The 24862-nt window shown below is 42.9% G+C and overlaps 1 long non-coding RNA gene across 2 annotated transcripts; it reads right to left on the bottom strand.

The window, feature by feature from the left end:
* On the bottom strand, positions 1-6494 carry LOC136473307 (uncharacterized). Of its 2 annotated transcripts, none has more exons than XR_010762569.1 (6): positions 6355-6494; positions 4615-4717; positions 3971-4038; positions 3548-3663; positions 533-734; positions 1-260 (listed from the first exon to the last, which is right to left on the bottom strand). It is a non-coding gene; the product is annotated as an uncharacterized lncRNA (long non-coding RNA). The 2 variants fall into 2 exon arrangements; XR_010762568.1 differs by having other exon boundaries at positions 1-250.
* Positions 6495-24862: the final 18368 nt, after the last annotated feature.

The raw sequence follows: 24862 nt of genomic DNA, 5'->3' as shown, positions 1-24862 counted from the left end.
TTCACAATTTTTTTAGCCAATCTCTATAAGTACTTTGCAAGCACACCACACATATTTGTTATGCATTTGCTATATTCCTATTGTAAATAAATTACAAAATACAAATATGGAAATTGCGCATTTCACATAGTGCAACTTGTATTTGCTGCTAATACAAATATAAATTTTCTTCATGCTGGACTAGTCTGTATGCAGATCCCCAATTCTCTGTCTGTTCAGGTCGTGCACAACGATGATATATTCTTGTTACCTGTTAATTGCTTGAAGAAACCACCAAACATTAGTTAAGTGAGCAACTCCTGGAGACAAGCCGTATGTTCTAATGGACCAAACCTATGCACTTGCAGCAGCTAGTAAAACAAACTCATAGCAACAACCATAGCCTTCTAAGCTAATCCATGTGTCTTTTCATATGCGGGTGCGTCCAAAAGGGATTTGGAAATGAAGGATTAAGCCAAAGAGTGTAAGATAGTGAAGAATTAAGCCAAGGAGTGTATGCCTAAAATACTTCTAGGTTAAGTGAAGGACGTACCACAAAGGAGAGGCTTGCTGAAGTACTTGCTACAGATAGGCCTTTCCTTGTAAATTGCAATGGTGCCCGTTTCAAAATTGTGTAAGAATACCCAGGAATGTTCGGTGGAGGCGTTTCATCTGGACTAATGAAGGCGCACCATCGACACCAAATACCAGCATGATGAATAAGAATCCTGAAAGGAGAGCAACCCTTCCAAATCCTGCAGAGCAAGGAATATGGTCTTAAAAAATTAGAAAACATAAATATGAAAATTGCAATGCTCGATACCTGCAATTTACTTTATTAGTGACTGCAATTTCACAACCCAAATTGTCAGACAACAAATACAGAGGACTAGCTCTACTGAGGTAATAACATAGCTTAAATGAGTTACTAAAACTGTGCAAGCTGATTCATAATAATAATGAAATATCTTGAAAGCTCAATGCAATGACAAGTTATAGATGAACTTATATTTGTGATGGGAGGAAATATTAAAATCTACCACAACAGCAAAGCCAGCTTCAAGAAACAAGTGTATTCAGGTTTCCATTCTTACTGCAAAGATAATCAACATGCTGGAATGCCAGAATGCTGACCCAGAGCTCACTTAGCCAGCTTGGTGGCACATAAATCAGATCCAAATTTTGACAAATCACATAATTTCAACAACTACAGGGATGATAGCATTTGACAATAATAAAACCATTCATAGCTCCAAACCGCAAACTTAAACTACAAAAGTTGTTGTAGTTTTTTCTATAGAAGAACATAATAAACAATTTTTTTCTATAGAAGAATAGATTACAAAATCTTTCTATGCTAACACAATCACAGATCACAAGATACAAAATGTTTCTATGCTAACACAATCACATAACACAATAAACAATTTTTTTTCTATAGAAGGACAAATTACAAAATCTCTCTATGCTAACACAATCACAGAACATAATTTTTTTTCTGTAGAAGCACAATCACAGATCACAAGGAATAGTTTTTTTATGAAAGGACAAATCACATTTTTTTCTATGCTAGCACAATCACAAATCACAAGAAACAATTTTTTTTCTATGGAAGGACAGATCACAATTTTTTATGAAAGCACAATCATAGATCACAAGAAACAATTCTTAATTCTTTTTCCCATCTGGGAAGCTTCAGTCGTTGGTTTGTGCATGATAATATCAGGCAATCACTAATTAACAGCAAATACAAGAGAGTTGATCCAGAAGATCACAAAACTTTGAGGCCAGATTGGATGAGAAAAAAATAAAAGACACCATGTGTGGACGAGTAGCAAGTACTACAATTGGCAGGTGCATCAGATATTCCGATATTCCAACTGACATTGGTTACTTAATCAGAACAGGGCAATTGACTAGACGTTACGATGAAGTTCGCAAACGGACAATCTGAACTAAAGCATAACTCTAGAGAAAGACAAGTTCGATAAATGGAAGATTTTAAAACATGATTTTCAAAGTTGAAACATATAAGATATAACTAAAAGCAGGATACAGTAAGCTAGCTCTTCTGTTATTTGCAAATGATGCATGCTACTCTGTTAGCAGCTCCATTCTAGACCCAAAATTTATGGCAGATACAATACATGGCTGCATTGATTTTGCCCACTTCATACAAATACAAAACGCTAATTGACCACTGTAGGCCACTTCATGTCTAGAAGTATACTGTAGGCCACTTCAGAATGCGTGCCACTTCATGAGCAGAAGCTAACTCAACGAGCTAAGTAGAAGCAGTGACAACAGGAAGATTTGGCATTCAAAGGGCCAGCCCTATCCTCCAAAATAATAGTGAGCCCATAATAGTGGACCATATAATATCATAGTTTTCAGTAATCCTAGTGATTGTTGCCTATTTTAATGTCACAAAAAATAGGAGATTCTTTGAAACAAAACAGTAAAAGTCACAACCATTAATCTATTTGCAGTTACTCCACTAGATGCAGCATGCCACCAGATGAAAACTACAACGTGGAATATAAGAACAATGCATTCCAAGCTAACAAGAAATGGACAATCATCTTACTATGTTATCATTGCCACTCGATGCAAGCTCAAGATTGTCATAAGATCTACAAGAACAGAAATAGAGGAAAATTTACCTCATTATTCCTCCCAGCACCTATTTATTCCTACAGTCCAGATAACTTTCAATTAAGTGGTCCTAAGATTAAATGAAGTCATCTCAATTCTAGACAATATGTCAGGGAAAGAATGATGTCATCAACATTAGAAATAAGGAGTTATGATCAAATCAACCACCCAACTTCCGAAACAGAAACTGAGATGACTAGAAGGATCCTGTATTATTTAATCAGCACCCCTTTGTTTTTTATACTACTATATATTATTTACCCAAGATAAAACAGCTAAAAATGCATCCTTGGTAATACTGATCTGCTTAGGTCACTATCTTTGGCTTCACATAACTACAGAATAAACAAATTGAGGGCCATAAGATTGCATATCCTCATAACTAAAAATTGCATATCCTCATAACTAAAATTCGGTGCTCGGTACTTGCAATTTGCATCATTGGTGATCGCAATTAATTAACCAAATGATTTATTTGTTTTGTTTTAACACAAAAAATTAATTAATAGGAAAAGAGCACTACAACTACCATGAAAAAGAACATCAAACAAAAAACTCAGTAGCACGAAAGGCAATTGTTGCCTCAACCATTAGGCTCCAAAATACACTCACACATCACAGGAAACCTGGTTTTCAGCTGTGGTATACAAAGAACAAATGAGGCATGTAGTAACACCCATGTCCATGTATGTTAATAGTACTAAGGTGAGGCAGACCTACTTTGCTATCACTTAGCACCCAAGCACCATGACACAAAGACAAATGACAACTTACAATTATTTTCTATAGCAAGACAAGGACAAAACAATAAATTATTAAATCCATAAGTACTCATTTATAGTTTATGGTAATGATAATGGAAAAAATAGAAATAATGATCTGTTTATAACTATCCAAAAATTGGAACTATTACCTTTGCCATAGAGGTGCTAAAGAAGTGACCAGAAAGTAGCTTCGTCCAGTAAAAGTTGTGCCTTTTGCTGCATAAGGTTATCATCCACACCCCAAAGCTTTTCAGTCGCAGCAGATCTGTAAATTTAAGTGTGTCACATAGATATCCCAAAGTTAGTATATAAGCTATAATACAGGCACCTCATTAGTTTACCTTAGCAGCCTTGTGCTTTAGTTGAAACAAATAGGAAAAATAGCTACATTCAGTCAGTGATAACATAGCTGTGAAGAAATTAATGGCAAACTAAGTCCTTAAAATCTGTTCAGCAATTTGACTAGTAATAGTTAAATTTTAATAGGCAAAGTGTCGTTGTGTCGCTTCTAAGAGTTTGGGAGAATTGAGATACTAAAATCTAACAACTGAAATAAAGTTTGCGGTGACAACCTGAATGACAGAAGCATTTCAGCACGTCCTCTCAAATTGTTGAATTACATCTGGGAAGGGCATCAAACCTGAAACAAAAGGCAGGGTTCAGTAATGTAACATGAATAAAAAGCTAAATTGTATTGCAGGGAACTGATGGAACAAGGCTATAGCAACCGAGAACATCAAAGCTAGGACATAGAAGAGGCATGTCATGAGGCTAACATGGAGGAGTTGAGTTTTTGGAGTCTTGTATTGGCACAAATCACAATAAACAAAATACAATTTTGTTCTATAGAGGACAAAGACAAATATCTAAAATGTATCGACACAAATCACAGAAAACAATTGAGAGGAAACTGTAGCCACAGAAAATATATAATTCCACAAAATTAATGATATCAAAGTCTGAAAGGGACTGCAGAAATGATCAATGAGCCTACAGACTCAAGCCATATATGAAGAGGGAATAAACTAACTTTCGTAGTCATATACTTCATCAACCTATTTACTGAATTCGGTAGTCATATACATCATCAACCTATATACAAGGAACTCGGAGAGCACTTACAGAGAAGTAACTTCACATAGCGCGATACAGCTGTGAAGAATGGATACATCAGGAAAACAGGTTTAGAATGGATAGCTTCAAGGCAAGTACTCACCACATGTGCTCAACCTCAGGGCCGTGGCACAAGGATCTCAATGTCCCTCTATCAACAAGGAGATTCAACCCCTCTCCATGATAAGCTTGTTCACCTCTCCGTGCTGCAACAATGAATAAAGGAAACAAAAAATGACACATTTTTCTGCTAAAACTCCAACAAGGGGCTTAAAAAAGAAAAGGCTAATGTGACTTCACATAACAAAAACCTTTTTTATCAGATTTGATGAGTACAGAATGATGGGCCATATGGAACTAAATGTTGCCAAGAAACAGTTCACCTCAAAGAGGTGCTCTTTTCTTGTCGAGCAACATTGTGCAGTTTTCTTTAGTTTTAGTATAAAATCAATTATCATAGCGCAGACAAGTAACATCTTTCTCCTCCAAAGAAATTTGCTCGCCTATTTAAATATTTTTTTAGTGCCACAAGTCAACGTTGCTTAAAAAACATGCACAAATGATGCCACCTATCTGCAACTAGCCTCAGCAGCTAATCAATTCAATTTAACCATTACTTCTCTGTTGCGCCTAATTTCAGCATAAGAACTTGTCAGCATAAAAAAAGATGGCAGAGCCATCAGAAGGATCCCAAGTCTGTGGTGAATATGAAGCAATGTTTGGCTAAGCTATAATCTAACATCAAGGTCATACTAGTACAGTTTTGAGCAAAACAGAACTAACAAGCATATTCGTAGTTGCTTGTTGTCCTGAATTCTTCAGGTGTCCACACAAGTCGCAAGCATATTCTTAGTTGCTTGTTGTCTTGAATTTGAGAATTCAGGTGTCCTCACAAGTACACAAGTAAGGTATTTAGTGCTAGCGTCAGGTTATCAACCACAGAAATCACGATTTCACATTTAAGTGGATTGTCAGGTTGTAAAGTGGCCAAGTTTCTAGAAGAAAAGTAGTGCTAGAAAAACATAAAACCATTGTACATCATTTTCCCCTGCCTCCGAGAACTTTACAGAACCCTAGCAAGTGAGATTGTGGGATATTATTCAGATTATGTTGATGAAGAGCATACAAATGACAGATATAGTAGTGTTCCCAAAATGCACCCCACCCTCTTTGTGGGGAATTTTTCAGACATTTCAGAGCAGTCCAGAAAGAGAACAACCAAACAACTCCAAATATGTAGGGAAGCTATATCAGACCCAACTCAACATGAAATTCTTCAAAATGTTGTCACACTGCAGCTGGATCAAAATGAGTCTGCCTACCGCTGCTCTAAATTGAGAGACAAAAGCACCTGACCAACATGAAAAGGAAGACGACACCTCACTCACAGCTCGAACGCAGGGAAGAAGCTTTGTCCCACCCACCGATTGCGCCCTGTGCAACTGCACTATGGGAAACGAAGCACAAGGAAACCGCCCCAACCCACAACTCCGCCCCACCGGCTGCCTGCCGCAGACAGCCTCCGCCCTACCCACAGCCTGCGCGCCGCGCAAATCCAAAGCAGCGGCAAGGACACTGCCTGCGCCACTGAGCAATGCGGAGATGATTGGGCTGCAACCAAATCCACAGCCACAACACAAAAAACCCCCAAATCCAACCAAAAACTGAATCAGTGAGAGGGAGGAGACAAACAGAGACGGGGAGTGGCGTAGCACCAAGGTCGTCTCTCGAATCGAAGCGACAGCGAGAGAATCACAGGGGACGAACACCTTTCCCCTTCCCTGAACATAGTAAAGAACCACGAAATCTACAACACCGCCACGAAATGGAATCGAGTACACACCTTCGGCAGGAGTCCGCGATAGAGAAGAACGAGTTCACCAGAGCACGACTTCTGGATCCAAATCGCCGCACAAAATCGCCTCAGGTGCGCTTCGGGGTGGGTAGAGCAAAGTGGGGAAGAAGACGATGCGGTGGGGAAATGGATGGGTGTGGCTACAGTAGAACCAAAGTGGGCCCCACACCTCAGCGTCACAACGAAACCAGCGAAAGGTGGAACAGACCACACCGTCCATCCTTCATCCAACGGAGAAGAAATTCATGTGTTGCTTCTGGAAAAAAACACACGAGCATGATATAGCATTCCTCTTTCTTAAAGAAAAAAAAGACTTGCATGACTTCCTTAAGAGATCATTACCGCATTTTATGCTTTTTTTTATTTAATTGGACCCCATCCCGACAAAACAATGACCGAGCTGATCCTCTTTACACGCCTACACCCTCTACTAATCTTTTCTAGATTCAGCAAGACGCCATGATGCATTGGACCCAACCCAATAAAATGAACTGATTGTTGACAAGGTTTCTTTCCCAACCCAACGGGCGACTCAGGGGTGCTCACCCGTGCCGCCCCAGGACCGCCCCTTCCTCCTCCTCCTCTCCGGCCACCGCCGTCGCCCTCTAGCGTGCGGTGGCGGCGGCCCGCGATGGCCCAAAAAAAAGGTCACCGTCGCAGCCTCCCTTCTCCCCCCACACCCCGCTCCACCCCTCCACCGACCCACCTTTCCACGAGCTTCTCCGGCGAGCCGGCCAGCCGGCGGGCCAGATTCGGGGCGTCCAGGACCGGATCTATCCTCCCCCTCGCCGAATCTATGTCGGCCATGGCGGTGCCCGGCCGTGGTCCACGAGCTTCTCTGGCGAGCCGGCCAGCCGACGGGCCAGATCTAGGACTCTGGGGCCGGATCTCTCCTACCCCTTGCCGGATCTGTGTCGGCCATGGCAGTGCTCGGGCGCGGCGCGCATCGAGGGTGGATCTTTTCCTTGGCGGCGGATCCTACGCTCGGCGAGGCTGCGGCCTTGGGGTAGGAGTGCTTGGTGGCCCTCTAACTCACTTGTGCTTGCAAGAGTGTGATCAGATTTCGAGTGAGTGTGATTCTAGTGCTTTGCATCGTGAGGTTGCATCGAATGGCACTAGGTGTTCGAATTGCAAGCCGGTTGTGCTTGTTACTCTTGGAGGTTGCCACCTCCTAGATGGCTTGGTGGTAGTCTCCGTCGAAGCATGCAAAGAAGATTGTGCGGTGCTCTGGAGAAGTGATTGTGAGAGGTATTGTGCTCACCCCGTGGGAGCCACGAAGAGCAACTCTAGTAGAGCGAGACACGAAGGGCGACAAGTGGTCTGGTCGTGTCAAGTGCTAGAGCTTGTAGTAAGCACTCCTTGTGGGAGAGTGTGACTTGCGGGTCACCACTAGCAAGAGGACCGGCGGCAACCTTGGAGCTTGTCTCAACAGGGACTAGCTTGGTGGCAACCAAGTGAACTTCGGGATAAAAATTACCATGCCATCCTTGTCTTCCCGTTGGTTTGCATTCCCCTTACACAAGCTCGTAATTACACTTATATACATTGTGCTTGTGTAGTTGCTCTTGTATTTAGTTAGCTTGTGTAGTTTGCTAGTTACCTTCTTGCTTGTGTAGCATAGAAGTAGCTCACTTGAGTGACTAATTCGGTTTGAGTAACCTTGTTAGTCACATTGCTTAGTTTGTGTAGCTAAATAATTTGCGCTCTATGATTTGGCTTGTGTAGCCTTGTTATTGAGCTTTGCTAGTGAGCTTAGGTGGCTTTATGCTTTTGCTTACTAGATTGTGTAGAAGCTCCCCCGGTTGCCAAAGTACTAGTTGTATAAGTTTGTGTGACCTTGTAAGCTAGAATTATTAGGTGAGCTCTAGCTAGCCCGGCACCTTTGTTACCTAATTAGAATCTTTATAAGGTGCTTGTGAACTTAGATAGAGGGGTGTAGTCATGGCTAGACCGATAGTTTTAATTCCGCTTTTATTTTGGTTATCCGGTGTGTTTTATTTTAGAAATGACTATTCACCCTCCCCTCTAGTCCGTCATCTCGACTCTACACATGGTATTAGAGTTAGGTCTCTCATTTGTGGTCTTTGAAAGGATCAAGATGCCTAAGAGGGGGGAGGTAAATTGGGTTAATTCTAAAATTCTTTACAATAATTAAACCCTACACTTAGCCCACTTCACCCCTTGTGCCTAGAATATATTCCTATTTATCTAGAGAGAATTCCTTATTTGACACTGGAAAAATGAGTCGTTCCTTTCTTGGCCCTAAAATTTTCTTCGTTCCCTATTTGACACTCACTTCAACTTTCATCCCTAATTTGACACTACCGTCAAATCCGTTAGCTAACGGTATTAACTGGCTGTTAAAAAGACGTTTTTGCCCCTAGAAAAAAAAGCGGCGAAACAAATTTGAGAGAAAAAAAACCTGCGCCTTTTTTTTGCAGCTGGGCGCATGCATCAGAGGCGGGCGCAGGTTTTTTTTCCTCTCAAATTTGCTTCGCCGCTTTTTTTCTAGGGGCAAAAACATGTTTTTAACAGCCAGTTAACACCGTTAGCTAACGGATTTGACGGTAGTGTCAAATTAGGGATGGAAGTTGAAGTGAGTGTCAAATAGGGAACGAAGAAAATTTCAGGGCCAAGAAAGGAACGACTCATTTTCCCAGTGTCAAATAAGGAATTCTCTCATTGATCTACCGCACAAAAGTTTTGCACCCTAGGTTCCAATCCTACTCTAGCATGGTAATTCTAAGAATATAAAGACAAGAATTGAATTGTTCAAATGTAAATGCTTAAAGTAATGAGAGGAGAAGGAACACGGCGATGTTTTGCTAAGGTATCGGAGAGTCGCCACTCCCCACTAGTCCTTGTTGGAGCACCCGTGCAAGGGTGTAGCTCCCTCTTGATCCGCACAAGGATCAAGTGCTCTCTACGGGCTAATTCTTCAACACTCCGTCGTGGTGAATCGCCCACAACCGCTCACAACTTGAGTTGGATCGTCCACAAGCTCCGTCGGATGATCACCAAACTCCCGATCATCACCAAGCCGTCTAGGTGATGGCGATCAACAAGAGTAACAAGCACGAACTCTCACTTGACCACCACAAGCATAATGAGAAGGGTGGATGCACACTTGCTACTCTCCTTGCACTAATGATGCCTTAATCTTAGATTCTCAAATATCAATCACCTCACTAGGCTCTTGCTCTCCTTAGCACTCTCAAGGATGTTTCTCAGCTGAACAAATGGGCAAGAGACCTCCCTTGGATGAATAGAGGAAGTATTTATACCCCCTCATTCAAAACGAACTGTTAGGAGGTTGTGTCAGCACTCTACGGGGTGACCGAATGCTCCAGTCAGTTATCCCTGCCATAGAGCCGTTAAGTTGTGACCGGACTCTGACCTGTGTTCGGTCAGCACTGACTGGACGCATCCGGTCATAAAAACTGCTCTCTGGAGCCTTACTAATGTTGATCGGATGCTGGCGCCCAGAGTCTAGTCACTTCGCTATTCAGCGTCCGGTCAGTTACCGGATCCTGACCAGCGTCCGGTCAGCACTGACCGAACGTGTCCGATCAGGAATTTCCCTCTCTAGAACCTCTCTGGAGTTGATCGGACTCTGGCACCCAGCGTCCGATCACTTTTCACTCAGCGTCCGGTTGCAACCAGACGACTCTAGTTGATCAAATGAACTAACTGGACTCACCCTTCAGCATCCGGTCACAACCAGACCAGTGTCCAATCAGTCATTTGACCCTCCATTCACTTCCAACTTGAAATCATATGTGAATGAAGTTTGCTCCAATTGATTTTAGGGCTACTCCTGAGCTGCCTAGTGCTAGATTTGATAAGTGTTCACCACACCTAACCCACTAGACTCATCTAGGTCAAACTACTAGTCCATACCCCCCTTAATAGTATGGCTAAAGGAAAAACAAAGTCTTAAACTACTCTAAGTGTCTCTTTAACACCAAACGACACTTAGAACTAGTACATCCTTAACCTCATTGTCCATCCTTTGAAAACTGAAACAATATCCATCGTAGGGGCATGACAACCATGATTGCCCAATCAATTGCCATTACCATGACCTAACTTAATTGCCTCTACAAAACACATGTTAGTCATAGTAATCTTGTATTATCATTAATCACTGAAACCCAACTAGAGGCCTAGATGCTTTCATCTCCCCCTTTTTAATGATTGATGGCAATACAACCTCAAGTATGTGAAAGAGATGAGATTTTCAACATGCTTGATTCATATAAGCTTTTGACAATAAGAGCAAAGGAGTTGGTCATGCTTATATGACCCAAGCCAACTTGGTGTACTCAATAGATATGAAATAAGCATGAGTACAAGAAATAAAGCTCATTTGAATCGAAGTAAAACGCGGAAGCAAAACAAATGAGCATAATGAAGTGACATGACATATATATAGATCAAAGAAGAGAGCACACATGTCACATATCACATAAAAATCACAATCACATGTATATAGTTCAATGCATGAAAGTAAACATGAATGCATAATAATGTATCACACATGAATGCATAATAATGTATCACACATAAAAAGCCAAAAGTACTAAATCATAAGCTCCCCCTAGATATAACGCTCCCCCTAGATCTAACATACTCGATCCCTCTCCTCCTTTGGCATCAAGCACCAAAACCTAAGGGTTGATCGACGGGGCAGGAGCAGATGAGTCGGGCACTGAGGTGTGGTGAGCGATCTAAAACTGTGTAGCATCATCGTCTGATCCGAAGCTCTGAGCTATCTAACACTCTATCACTGGAACTAAAGCTAAAGCGGTCTGGGTCTACTCTAGGACTGGAGCGGCCTATGAGTCTACAGGTATCACTGTCGGTGCTGGCTCTCATGATGCAACAGATGATGAGAGCATCTCTATAGTCCTAGTAACTGGAGTGACTGTGGTAGGAGCAGGGACTCGTAGATCTGGTAGTGTAGGCTGCCCTATCAACTCACTGAAAGTGGCACTGAGGCTCTTAGAAACTAGGGTGTCAGTCACAAGCATCAAGGAACTCTGAGCCGGTGTGAAGCCTATAACAATAGGTGTGAAGGAAGGACCCTAGGCTGCCACTGGCGAAGCAAACCACTAGGACACCTGCTCTGTCGATGAAGCAAACTATGTAGTTGGTTGTCCCTGACTCTGAAGCCCACTAGGCTGTAAAGCTAGAGTCACTAAAGTGGTGGTAGGCTGGCCGAGCTGAGGTGTAGACGGTGGTGGAGGAACCCCAATAGCAGTGACAACATGCTACATAAATCCAAGTAACTGTTGTTGCATCAGGAGTTGCTGCTGCTGCATGGCCTGCTGCTGCTGCTATATGGCCTGTTGTTGTCTCTAGAACTCGTCCTGTCTTGCATGAACTTGTGCTAGTGCAGCTGCAGTCTCCTAGGCCTGGTGTGCCTGATCCTGCCTCATCCGCTCAAGAATAGCAAGGAGAGCGGGGTCTGTCTATGGTGGTTGTGGTGGAGCTGAGCTGGAGCCACCGACCTCACTGTCATGTCATCGAGGAGGCATCTGAGGAATAGCCTGATAGTCATCATCTGAACTATCACTGGGGTCACTCTCGACCATACCCTCCTACTGAGCATCTAGTTGCTCCTCTATCGCTGCAACGCCCCTGATAATCTCATCCTATTGGGCTACAGTCTTTGGCACCTCTAGGCAACAGCGTGGCTGGCTAGGTGTCCTCGCACTATTGTGACGAAGCATCTAGGTCATGTTGTATGGAGGAAACTCTGTAGTAGCTCCAGGGTACTCAGCCATCGTCTCTGGAGACTTGACAGTAACCGCCTTGCGAATCAAGAATGTGATCCAGTGAGCATAAGGCAACTGTCGGTGACCTTTGAACCCCTCTGCAAGTATATTCTCCATCTCTGAAAGAATAACATCCCAATTATAAAAAACTATCTACGGTATCAAAGAGTTCACTAGACACAACTTGATGCGAGTCAATCCCTCATGATAACCCATCCTCGGGAGCAAAGTCCTCCTCATGATAGCATCAACCAGTCTTGCTATAGGAGTAAGGTCTCTAGGTGTCCTACTCGACCCCTCGCCAAAAGGCTCTGTGAAGCAAGGTCGGACCAAATCTATAGGAGGCACAAGACCACTGTGAGAGCATCTGGGAGGCTCTGTCTGACCATAGCAAACCTCATGAAGACAGATGGGTGACTCTAGAATCCTGAAAATCTCTTTGACCCTCGAGCTCTGTAGCCTATAGTCACGGCCTCTGAATGCAAAGTGTATGAACCTATGCCCTGGGTCAATCCAAAGTGAAGAGTAGAACTCATGGACCCATGATGGAACATATCGGCAGTCCATCCAAGTAGATCAGTCAACCCTGGTAGATATGAGAGGTGAGGACGGATCTTCTCTCCTTCTACTGTTATACGTGCCTCAATAGAGCAAACTCTCTGTGATCTAAATGCTACTCCACTGTTAAGATATGCATGATAGAAATCCTCTTGTAGTGGTGTGTAGAAGTGCTCTGAAGCACACTCATCCTGCCTCGGTGGAAACCAGTCCTCAAACTGCATGAACCTGAGTTGTTGCACCTGCTTGGCTGTGGCTGCCCTCAGGTCAAGGTGAGTCACTGGAGGTAGACCCTATGGTCTGGGAGGTGGATGAGAACCACTCCTTTGTGTCTTAGGCCTCGGTGTCACCTAAGCACGAGTATGACCAGAGCATCATAACTGTGGCTGAGGTGCCTGCTCTGTCTCCTCTGTCTGCTCTACCTCCTAAGTCTACTCTGTTGGCTAGGTACCCTCTGACTGCTCTGCTGGCTATGCCTATTGCTCAATAGTCTCCCCCTAAGGTTGACTCTCATCTATAGCAACACGCCATCCTCTAAGTATGACAGTCCTAGCTAGACTACCATGAAGACTCTCAAACCTCTCAACGATGGCCCTCTATGCAGGTGAAAGCTGATCTACAATACAGACACCACTCCTAGCTCCTCCTCTCTCTACACGCTCTGCGGTAGCTGCAACTGCTGCTGCTCTCTCAGCCTCCACATCAACAAGCTTCCGCTTCTTTGTTGTGGTCTTCTTGGCCTTGCCTTTCTCCTAAGTAGTCAAGCGAGGCAGAGGCCTCGGATCCTCATAACCTGGACCACCTCTGGCATTCTTGACATGTGCCATTGCTAGAGCTGAAACAAACTACTATCACAGACAAGAATCAACTATCTCTGATACTCACGAGGCTTGGCCTTGATCCTACTCGCGGGCTTGGCCCCGAGTTAACTGACAACTGCAAAGAATACCACAAAGGCACCGACTTGCTGCATGATAGAATAGATCAGATATATGAATAATTACAAAATACATCTAGAGATGCGAAACCCTAAGAAGCAAGCATTATATACGAAATTAGAGGAGATGGCTTGCTACCTGACGAACCGGCGAATCGATGACCAAATAGCAGAGGAACGAATCATGGGGAACCATCAAGAAACGCCTAGGGTTAGGGTTCTGACGATGTGGTGCGGCAGCCGAGCAATGCAGTGGGCACGATGGATGGCAGCTGGGGCTTCGGTGTGGATGCAGTGTGGGCGCATGGCTGAGTTGCTGGCGTGGTGGCGCTAGGGCATGGGCATGTGGCTCGGGCAAGTGGTGCGGGTAGGCGACGGTGCATGGTGGAGCGGCTACGAGCAAGCGGTGTGGCAAGCGACGCAAGCACGGGAGAGCGGAGCAGGGCGCGAGCACGGGCAGGTGGTGCAAGCAGGCAATGCGGACACGGGAGCACGACGACAGGGGTGGAGCAGGCACGGCATGGCGGCTAGGGAACCGGTGAAGTTGGCGCGGGCATGATTTCTTGGTGGCTACGGAATTAGGTCAAACTACGGCAACGTATGGAGTTATATGGTGGCCCCCACGTGATGGATAAAGAAAGGAGAAAGAGTTCTGGATCTGCACGATTTCAACTAACTGGACGCTCTAGTGGCAACGACCGGACACTGCCACCCAGAGTCCGGTCAACTACAGAGAGGTCCAAATCCTCTCAAGTCACGACCAGACGCATCCGGTTACCCTTGACTGGACGCAGCTAGAGTCTGATCGGTCCTGTGTACATCTTCTTCGCTTGACCAGACACAGGACCACCATCTGACCGAACATAGGAAGAACACTATTTCAGTGTTTAGTCACTCCTTTGCGCTTCTGTTCACCTCCTGTGAACTGACCAGACGCTGGAAACCAGAGTCCAGTGTAGCATTCAGTCGCCCTTTTTTAGCAAATCTTCAATGTTCCTTCGCGCTGCCTGTTCCCAATCAAGTCGCAACTTCAATAAGACCCAAATAAACACCAATTGGGACTGATGTGAGTGACCTCTCTCAAACCCTCAAGTTTTTCAAAGTATTTTGCCTTAGGCTATAATTCTTTTTAAGAAAATAGGCAATGAAAAGGGTAATCGAAAGGAAACGATAAAACAACACTCATGCATATGCAATGCAATACTTGAAAGTAATTCTAGTTGCTTGTCAAGTTTGATCCAAGGTTAAGCTTCTTCACACGCTTTTCAGCGGTTATCTTAACCATGTTTGACAAGCTCTAAATGCATTACCAAAAATTAAACATGTTGTATATTACAATGCAATGCAAGGGACAACACAAGCTCATTTTCTAGTGAAGTTACTAAAATCAAGCACATTGAGCTCATTCCTCAACCGACAAAATGTAGCCTCATCTAGCGGTTTAGTGAAGATATCTGCTAATTGATCCTCGCTCCTTACACCTTCTAGTGAAATATCATTTTTAGCAACATGATCTCTAAGAAAGTGATGGCGGATATCTATGTGTTTGGTGCAAGAGTGTTGAACCAGATTATTAGCAAGCTTTACCACACTCTCATTATCACACAAAAGAGGTACCTTTTCTAGAACTACACCATAGTCTAGCAAAGTTTGCTTCATGTAAAGTATTTGTGCACAACAAGCACCCATGGCAATGTATTCTGCTTCGGCGGTGGACAAAGCCACACTATTTTGCTTCTTGGAGGACCAAGACACAATTGATCTACCAAGCAAATGGCACCCTCTGGATGTGCTTTTCCTATCAACTTTGCAACTGGCATAATCCGAATCAGAATAGCCAACTAATTGAAATCTAGCTCCTTTGGGATACCAAAGACCAATGCTTGACATGTGCTTGAGGTACCTAAGGATTCTTTTAACGGCAATCATGTGAGCTTCCTTAGGACTAGCTTGAAATCTAGCACACATACACACACTAAACATGATGTCAGACCTAGATACGATTAAATATAACAAGCTACCAATCATAGAGTGGTAGAGAGTTTGATCAACCATTTGACCTCCCTCATCTAGGTCGAGATGTCCATTAGATGGCATTGGTGTCTTGATTGGCTTACATTCATCCATATTGAAGCTCTTGAGAAGATCCTTGGTATACTTTTCTTGAGAGATGAAAATCCCTTCTCTTATTTGCTTGACTTGAAAACCAAGAAAGAATGTAAGTTCTCCAATCATTGACATCTCAAACTCCTTCGACATCAATTCACCAAACTCTTTACAATAATCTTTATTTGATGATCCAAAGATGATATCATCAACATATACTTGATAAATGAAGATTTCTCCATCAAGCTTCTTAGTGAATAGTATGGTGTCGACCTTCCCAATGGTGAAGCCCTTCTCAATAAGGAAATCCTGAAGGCGCTCATACCACGCTCTTGGGGCTTTCTTAAGCCCATATAGCGCCTTGGATAACCTATAAACATGATTAGGATATCTAGGGTCTTCAAACCCGGGAGATTGATCAACATAGACTAGTTCATTTATGAAGCCATTTAAAAATGCACTTTTAACATCCATTTGAGATAATTTCATTTCATGATGCGATGCATATGCAAGGAGGATACAAATGGCTTCAAGTCTTGCAACCGGTGTAAAAGTCTCTCCAAAATCCAACCCTTCAACTTGAGAGAACCCCTTTGCAACTAGTCTTGCCTTGTTCCTCACTACAACGCCTTGATCATCTTCCTTGTTGCGGAAAACCCACTTTGTTCCAATGACTCTTGCACCTTGTGGTCGCTCTTCAAGAGTCCAAACTTCATTGTGAGTGAAGTTGTTCAACTCTTCATGCATGGCATTAATCCAATCTGAATCTTGAAGAGCTTCTTCTACATTCTTAGGTTCAACACAAGAGACAAAAGAGTGATGTTCAATAAATGAAGCAAGTTTTTGAGAGTGAGTCATTACACCCTTTGAAGGACTCCCTATGATGAGATCTTGTGGATGAGCTTGTAGTAGAGGTGAATTTCTTCTATCAACCACTTGAGGAGGAGGTTGTGGAGCATCAACATCTTGTGCTTATGCCACCATTTGATGATGAGAGACATGAGTATCTTCATTTTCTACTCTCCCATCTTTATCACCATCTTGTGGCACATTTAATGAAGAGGGTGGATCAATCACTTGTACATCATCTTCATCATCTTTAGGCTTAATGTCTCCAACCGGAATATTCTTCATAGCCTCCCTTAATGGTTCGTCACCTACATCATCAAGATTCTCATGTGCTCCTTGGGAGCCATTAGATTCATTAAATTCTACATCATATGTTTCTTCAACCAAGCTGGTGGCATGATTAAATACTCGATATGCTTTGGACTTTGATGAGTAACCAACAAGAAAACCAATATCACAATGTCTTTAAAACTTCCCTAGGTGTTGCCGCTTCTTGTAGATGTAGCATTTGCAACCAAACACTAGGAAGAATGAGACGTCCGGCTTCTTCCCATTGAACAACTCATAAGGTGTCTTGCCAAGAAACTTTTGAAGGAATAGGCGGTTGGATGCATAACATGCAGTGTTGATAGCTTCCGCCCAAAGAGCTTCAGGTGTGTTGTACTCATCAAGCATTGTTCCTGCAAGTGTGATAAGTGTCCGGTTCTTTCTCTCAACTACACCATTTTGTTGAGGAGTATATGTTGCAGAGACCTCATGCTTGATCCCAACTTCATCATAATAAGCTTCAATGTTTGTGTTGTCAAACTCTTTTCCATTATCACTTCTTATCTTCTTGAGCTTCACTTCAAACTCATTTTGTGCTCTCTTGGCAAACTTCTTGAAACATGATGCAACTTCGGTCTTGTCATGAAGGAAGAACACCCATGTATATCTAGAGTAGTCATCAACAATCACAAGACAATAAAGATTTCCTCCCAAACTCTGGTAAGTTGTTGGTCCAAATAAGTCCATGTGAAGGAGCTCTAGCACTCTTGTTGTTGACATGAAAGCTTTTGTAGGATGAGTGTTTGCAACTTGCTTGCCGGCTTGACATGCACTACAAAGCTTGTCCTTCTCAAATTTCACATCCTTCAACCCTCTCACCAATTTATTCTTCATAAGCTTCTCAAGTGACCTCATCCCAACGTGAGCAAGTCTTCTATGCCATAGCCACCCAAGTGATGTTTTGGTGAATAGGCATGTGAAAGCATCTAGATCCCTAGTTGGGTTTCGGTGATTAATGACAATATGTGATTACTGTGACTAACGTGTGTTTTGCAGAAACAATTAAGTTAGGTCACGGTAATGGAGATCGATTGGGCAATCAAGGTGGTCATGCCCCTACGATGGAAATCGTTTTGGTTTTCAAAGGATGGACGACAAGGTTAAGGATGGACTAGTTCTAAGTGTCGATTGAAGTTGGAGAGACACTTAGAGTAGTTTAGGACTTTGTTTTTCCTTTGGTCATACTATTAAGAGGGGTATGAACGGGTAGCTTGACCTAGGTGAGTCTAGTGAGTTAGGTGTGGTGCACACTTGTTAAAACTAGCACTAGGTAGCTCCAAAACAGCCCTTTGATCCAATGGAGCAAACTTCATTCACATATAATCGAGAGTTGGAAGTGAATGGAGGGTCAAATACTGACCAGACGCTGGCTCCGGTGTGACCGGATGCTGGCTCAGGGTCTGGTCAGTTCATTTGACCAAGGTGAAAGTATCTGGAAGTGACCAGACGCTAAGAGGTCATGTGACCAGACGCTGAGGGCCAGCGTTCGGTCGACTCCAGTAAGGTCCCTGAAAGGGAGAATCCTGATCGGATGGGTCCGGTCAATGCTGACCGGACGCTGATCAGGTTCCGGCTACTGATCGGACACTGCTCAGCAAGTGACCGGACGCTGGGGTACCAGCGTCTGGTCGACATCAGTAAGGTTCTAGTGAGGGGAAAATGTGACCAGACGCATCCGGTCAGTGCTGACCGGACGCTGTCCAACATCCAGTCAACACTTAACCACTAGAGTTCGGGGTGTACTGACTGGAGCGTCTGGTCAACATGACTGGAGCATCCGATCACCCCGTAGAGGCACATAACGGTTCGTTTTTTAGCCGGTGTTATAAATACAACCTCCACTCGTGTGTGGGGGTACTTTTGCTCATTTCAACGGCTGAGAAACACCTTAGAGAGTGCCAAGAAGAGCAAGGTCCTAGTGAGGTGATTAAGATTTGATAATCCCAAAGAGAGCCCTCATTAGTGAAGATCAAGAGTAGCAAAGTGTGCATCCACCCTTCTCGTTAGGCTTGTCATGGTCAAGTGAGAGTTCATGCTTGTTACTCTTGGTGATCGCCATCACCTAGACGGCTTGGTGGTGATTGGGAGCTTGGTGATCATCCAGAGAGCTTGTGGATGACCTAACTCAAGTTGTGAGAGGTTGTGGGTGATTCACCACGATGGAGTGTCCAAGAATCAACCCATAGAGAGCACTTGATCCTTGCGCAGATCAAGGGGGAGCAACACCCTTGTGCGGGTGCTCCAACAAGGACTAGTGGGGAGTGGCGACTCTTCGATACCTCGGCAAAACATCGCCGCGTTCCTCCTTCTCTATTTACTTTGAGCATTTACTTTGAGCAATTCAATTCTTGTCCTTATATTCATAGAATTGCCATTCTAAAGTAGGATTGGAACTTAGGTTGCAAGTCTTTTGTACGGTAGAACAATTAGAAACACTTTCTAGGCATAAGGGGTTAATTGGGCTAGCCATAGGATTTAATTATTGCAAAGAAATTTAGAATTAGCCCAATTCACCCCCCTTCTTGGGCATATTGATCCTTTCAATTGGTATCAGAGCATCGTGCTCATGTATTTAGGCTTAACCACCTAGAGCAAGATGTCTCACGGGGATGGACCTCCTCCTATCTTTGAGGGAGATGATTTTCCTTATTGGAAAATTCGCATGGAGGCATATCTAGAAGCTCTAGATGTTGGTATTCTTAGAGCCGCCTCACAAGTCTTCCCAAAACCTCAAGATGTTACTCACCTACAAGGCGATGAGGTGAATTATGAGAAGTGGAATGCAAAGGCTCGAAACACCATCTTTAGAGGCCTTTGCAAAGATGTGTTCAATCAGGTGAGGAACCACAAAGACGCCCATGCACTATGGTCGGACGTTTATGCGCTCCATGAGGGAACTAAGAGTGAGCGTGAGGAACGCTATCATCTTGTCATGAAAAAGCTCAACTCTTTTGAAATGCTTCCTAAAGAATGTGCTAATGAGATGTATTCACATTTGAATGTTCTTGTAGAGGAAGTCAATGGGCTTGGACTCACTCAAATGCAACCATTCGATGTTGTAAGAAAGATCTTGAGTGTCCTCCCCACTAATAAATATGGGCATATTGTGACCATGCTCCATCAAGGTGATCTTTCCACCGCTACACCAACACAAATCTTGGGAAAGATCAATGCTCATGAGATGTACATGCACATCATGCCACAAGATGGCTCATCCTCTACCAAGAAGAAAGATAAGGACTTAATATTCAAAGCTAGCCAAGAGAAGGATAAAGCAAGACTTGAGTATGAAAGCTCAAGTGATGATGAAGTTGATGATGAAAGTCTTGCTCTCATGGTGAAGAAGACCGCCAAGATGCTAAAGAAGCTCAACAAGAGTGGCATCAAGTTTGATGGCAAGAAGAAGAAGTTCTTCACTAGCTCTAGAAGGAAGGCAATCTCTGAGATGGATTGCTTCAATTGTGGAGAACTTGGTCATCTAGCACACCAATGCACTAAGCCCAAGAAAGACAAGTTCAAGAACAAATACAAGGGCAAGAAAGATGACTCAAGTAATGAAGAAAAGAAGAAGAGAAGAAGAAGAACAAGCCATACAAGAAGAGAGATGGCAAGAAGAGGGACTTCCACAAGAAGAAGAAGAGTGGAAAGGCATACATTGTCGGTGATTGGCTCATGGACATTGATTCATCTAGTGCCTCATCCGATGATGATAGTGACAACGAGAAGGTGGCCGCAATTGTTATCAACTCTTCATCATCTTCATCGCCACCACCGCCATCATCCTCTACACACCTATGCCTTATGGCCAAGGGTGACCACAAGGTATCTAACAATGATGATAGTAGTGATAATGAGCATGCTAGTGATGATGATAGCGATAGTGATGATGATGAATATGAATCACCTTCTTATGATGATCTTGCTAGATTGCTAAAACAATACACTAAGATCATTATAAAAACTAGAGCTAAAAATGAAAAGCTAGAAGCTAAAAATGACTCTCTTTTAGCCAAATGTGATATAGCGGAAAAGGCTAGTGTTGAGCTTAAAGAAGCAAATGATGCTATATCATCCAAACTCAAGGAGCTCAAATCTTCTAATAAAGAGCTTAAAGAAAAACATGATAAACTTGAGAGGACACATAATGAGCTCATCACTAGCCACAACAAGCTAAGAGAAGAATATACTACTCTTAAGGTTAATCATGATAATCTTATCATTGCTCAAGAATTCTTATCCAATGAGCCACATGATGCTACTAACGATGTTGTTAAGATTGATATAGCTACATCATGTGATGACTTGATTATTGAGAGCATTGAGCAAAGTTCTAGTAGCAAGGGCAAGCAAGTGGTTGAAGCCGATGATTATGATAGTTTGTCAAGCTCAAGAATGACAATGAAAAGCTCAAGAAAGATCTTGAAGAACTCAAAACCACCAAGTCTATTGTGCTAGAAACTATTGTTCATGATGATGGTTTGATCCTTGAGAATGAGAAGCTCAAAGATGAGAACAAGAAGCTCAAGGAAGAGAAAAACGATGATGCTCTCAAGGAAGAAAACAAGATGGCTCAAGTTGGAGAAAGAGCATCTTAAGATTGGATTGAGCAAGTTCACTAGAGGCAAGCATCTTCAAAGTGAGCTACTAATGAACATCATCATGAAGATGGATAGAAGTGGCATTGGGTACTTGGCAAACCAAGAGAAGAAGGCTCAAGCTCAACAACAACATAAGTCCAAGCCAAAGCCAAAGAGGTGTTTTGAGTGTGGACAAGAAGGCCACTTTGCTCATGAGTGCCAAACTCCACCACCACAACCCTTGCCCAAGCATGCTAGACCTTTTGCCTTCAATGCTCACTACATGCTTAGAAAGGATTCTAGTGGAAAGATGAAAGTCATCTTCTTAGGTCCTCCCAACAAGAATAGGCCTAAGAAAATTTGGGTTGCAAAGTCACTTGTTGAGAAGGTAAAGGGCCCTCAACAAGTTTGGGTTCCTAAAGCTTGATCTCTTGTGTGTAGGTGAACTACAAGACTGGTGGAAGTCATTGGGTTATTGATAGTGGTTGCACACAACATATGACCGGTGATCCTCATATGTTCACCTCACTAGATGAAGAAGTAGATGGACAAGAAAGAATCACATTTGGAGATAACTCAAAGGGCAAGGTCAAAGGATTTGGGCAAAGTGGCTATATCAAATGATCATTCCATCTCCAATGTGCTATACGTTGCTTCATTGAGTTTCAACTTGCTATCCATTGGACAATTGTGTGATCTTGGCTTCCAATGCTTGTTTACCGAGAAGGAGGTTGTTGTATCCAAGAAGGATGATGATCATGTGATATTCAAAGGATTTAGATACAACAACCTATATCTAGTAGACTTCACCTCCGAAGATGCAAACTTGAAGACATGCCTATTCACCAAAACAACACTTGGGTGGCTATGGCATAGAAGACTTGCTCATGTTGGGATGAGCTCACTCAAGAAGCTAATGAAGAATGATTTGGTGAGAGGGTTGAAGGATGTGAAGTTTGAGAAGGACAAGCTTTGTAGTGCATGTCAAGCCGGCAAGCAAGTTGCAAATACCCATCCAACAAAAGCTTTATGTCAACCGCAAGAGTGCTAGAACTCCTTCATATGGACTTATTTGGGCCAACAACATACAAGAGTTTGGGAGAAAATCTTTATTGTCTTGTGATTGTTGATGACTATTCAAGGTATACATGGGTATTCTTCCTTCATGACAAATCCGAAGTTGCATCTTGCTTCAAGATGTTTGCAAAGAGAGCACAAAATGAATTTGAAGTGAAGCTCAAGAAGAGAAGAAGTGACAATGGGAAGGAGTTTGACAACACAAACATAGAAGCCTATTGTGATGAAGTTGGAATCAAACATGAGGTCTCCGCAACATATACTCCTCAACAAAATGGTGTAGTTGAGAGGAAGAACCGGACATTGATCACTCTTGCAAGAACAATGCTTGATGAGTACAACACCCCCGAAGCTCTATGGGCGGAAGCTATCAACACCGCATGCTATGCATCAAACCGCCTATTCCTTCAAAAGTTCCTTGGCAAGACACCTTATGAGTTGCTCAATGGAAAGAAGCCGGACGTCTCATTCTTTAGGGTGTTTGGTTGCAAATGCTACATCTACAAGAAGCGGCAACACCTAGGGAAGTTTCAAAGACGTTGTGATATTGGTTTTCTTGTTGGTTACTCATCAAAGTCCAAAGCATATAGAGTATTTAATCATGTCACCGGCTTGGTTGAAGAAACATATGATGTGGAATTTGATGAATCTAATGGCTCCCAAGGAGCACATGAGAATCTTGATGATGTAGGTGATGAACCATTGAGGGAGGCTATGAAAAACATTCTGGTTGGAGACATCAAGCCTAAAGATGATGAAGATGATGTACAAGTGATTGATCCACCTTCTTCATCAAGTGTGTCACAAGATGGTGATAAAGATAGGAGAGTAGAAAATGAAGACACTCATGTCTCCCATGATCAAATGGTGGTACAAGCACAAGATATTGATGCTCCACAACCTTCTCCTCAAGTGGTCAATAGAAGAAATACACCTTTACTACAAGATCATCCACAAGATCTCATAATAGGGAGTCCATCAAAGGGTGTAATGACTCGCTCACAAAAACTTACTTCATTTATTGCTCATCACTCTTTTGTCTCTTGCTTTGAGCCTACTAAGGTAGAAGAAGCTCTTCAAAATCCGGATTGGATAAATGCAATGCATGAAGAGTTGAACAACTTCACCCGCAATGAAGTTTGGACTCTTGAAGAGCTGCCAAAAGGTGCAAGAGTCATTAGAACAAAGTGGGTGTTTCGAAACAAGCAAGATGATCAAGGCGTTGTTGTGAGGAACAAGGCAAGACTAGTGGCAAAGGGGTTCTCACAAGTTGAAGGTTTGGATTTTGGAGAGACCTTTGCACTGGTTGCAAGATTAGAAGCCATCCGTATCCTCCTTGCATATGCATCACTTCATGAAATAAAACTTTATCAAATGGATGTGAAAAGTGCTTTAAATGGCTTTATTAATGAACTAGTCTATGTTGATCAATCTCCTGGGTTTGAAGACCCTAGATATCTTAATCATGTTTATAGGTTGTCCAAGGCTTTATATGGGCCTAAGCAAGCCCCAAGAGCTTGGTATGAGCACCTTCGGGGCTTCCTCATTGGGAAGGGCTTCACCATTGGGAAGGTCGACACCACACTATTCACCAAGAAGCTTGATGGACATATCTTCATTTGTCAAGTGTATGTTGATGATATCATCTTTGGATCATCAAATGAAGATTCTTGCAAAGATTTTGGTGAATTGATGTCGAAGGAGTTCGAGATGTCAATGATTGGAGAGCTTACATTCTTTCTTGGGTTTCAAGTCAAGCAAATGAGAGAAGGGATTTTCATCTCTCAAGAGAAATATACTAATGATCCTCTCAAGAGATTCAAGATGGATGAATGTAGGCCAATCAAGAAATCAATGCCAACTAATGGACATCTCGACCTAGATGAGGGAGGTAACCCAGTTGATCAAACTCTCTACCGCTCTATGATTGGTAGTTTGTTATATTTAACCGCATCTAGGCCCGACATCATGTTTAGTGTGTGTATGTGTGCTAGATTTCAAGCCAATCCTAAGGAAACTCATTTAATTGCCGTAAAAAGAATCCTTAGGTATCTTAAGCACACACCAAGCATTGGCCTTTGGTATCCCAAAGGAGCTATATTTGAATTAGTTGGCTATTCCGATTCGGATTATGCCGATTGCAAAGTGTCGGTGCGGGACCCATGGGATACCCCGCAAGGAAGGGAGAGGATCTAGTCTAACTAGGATTCTTCCCATGTAATCTTAGTAGTAGTATTATTCTATAATCCTACTAGGAACTCTCATTGTAAACCGACTAGGATTCT

Source organism: Miscanthus floridulus, chromosome 8, assembly GCF_019320115.1.
Source record: "Miscanthus floridulus cultivar M001 chromosome 8, ASM1932011v1, whole genome shotgun sequence".
NCBI classification, from domain to species: domain Eukaryota; kingdom Viridiplantae; phylum Streptophyta; class Magnoliopsida; order Poales; family Poaceae; genus Miscanthus; species Miscanthus floridulus.
This window is presented reverse-complemented; position numbering and strand designations above follow the sequence as displayed.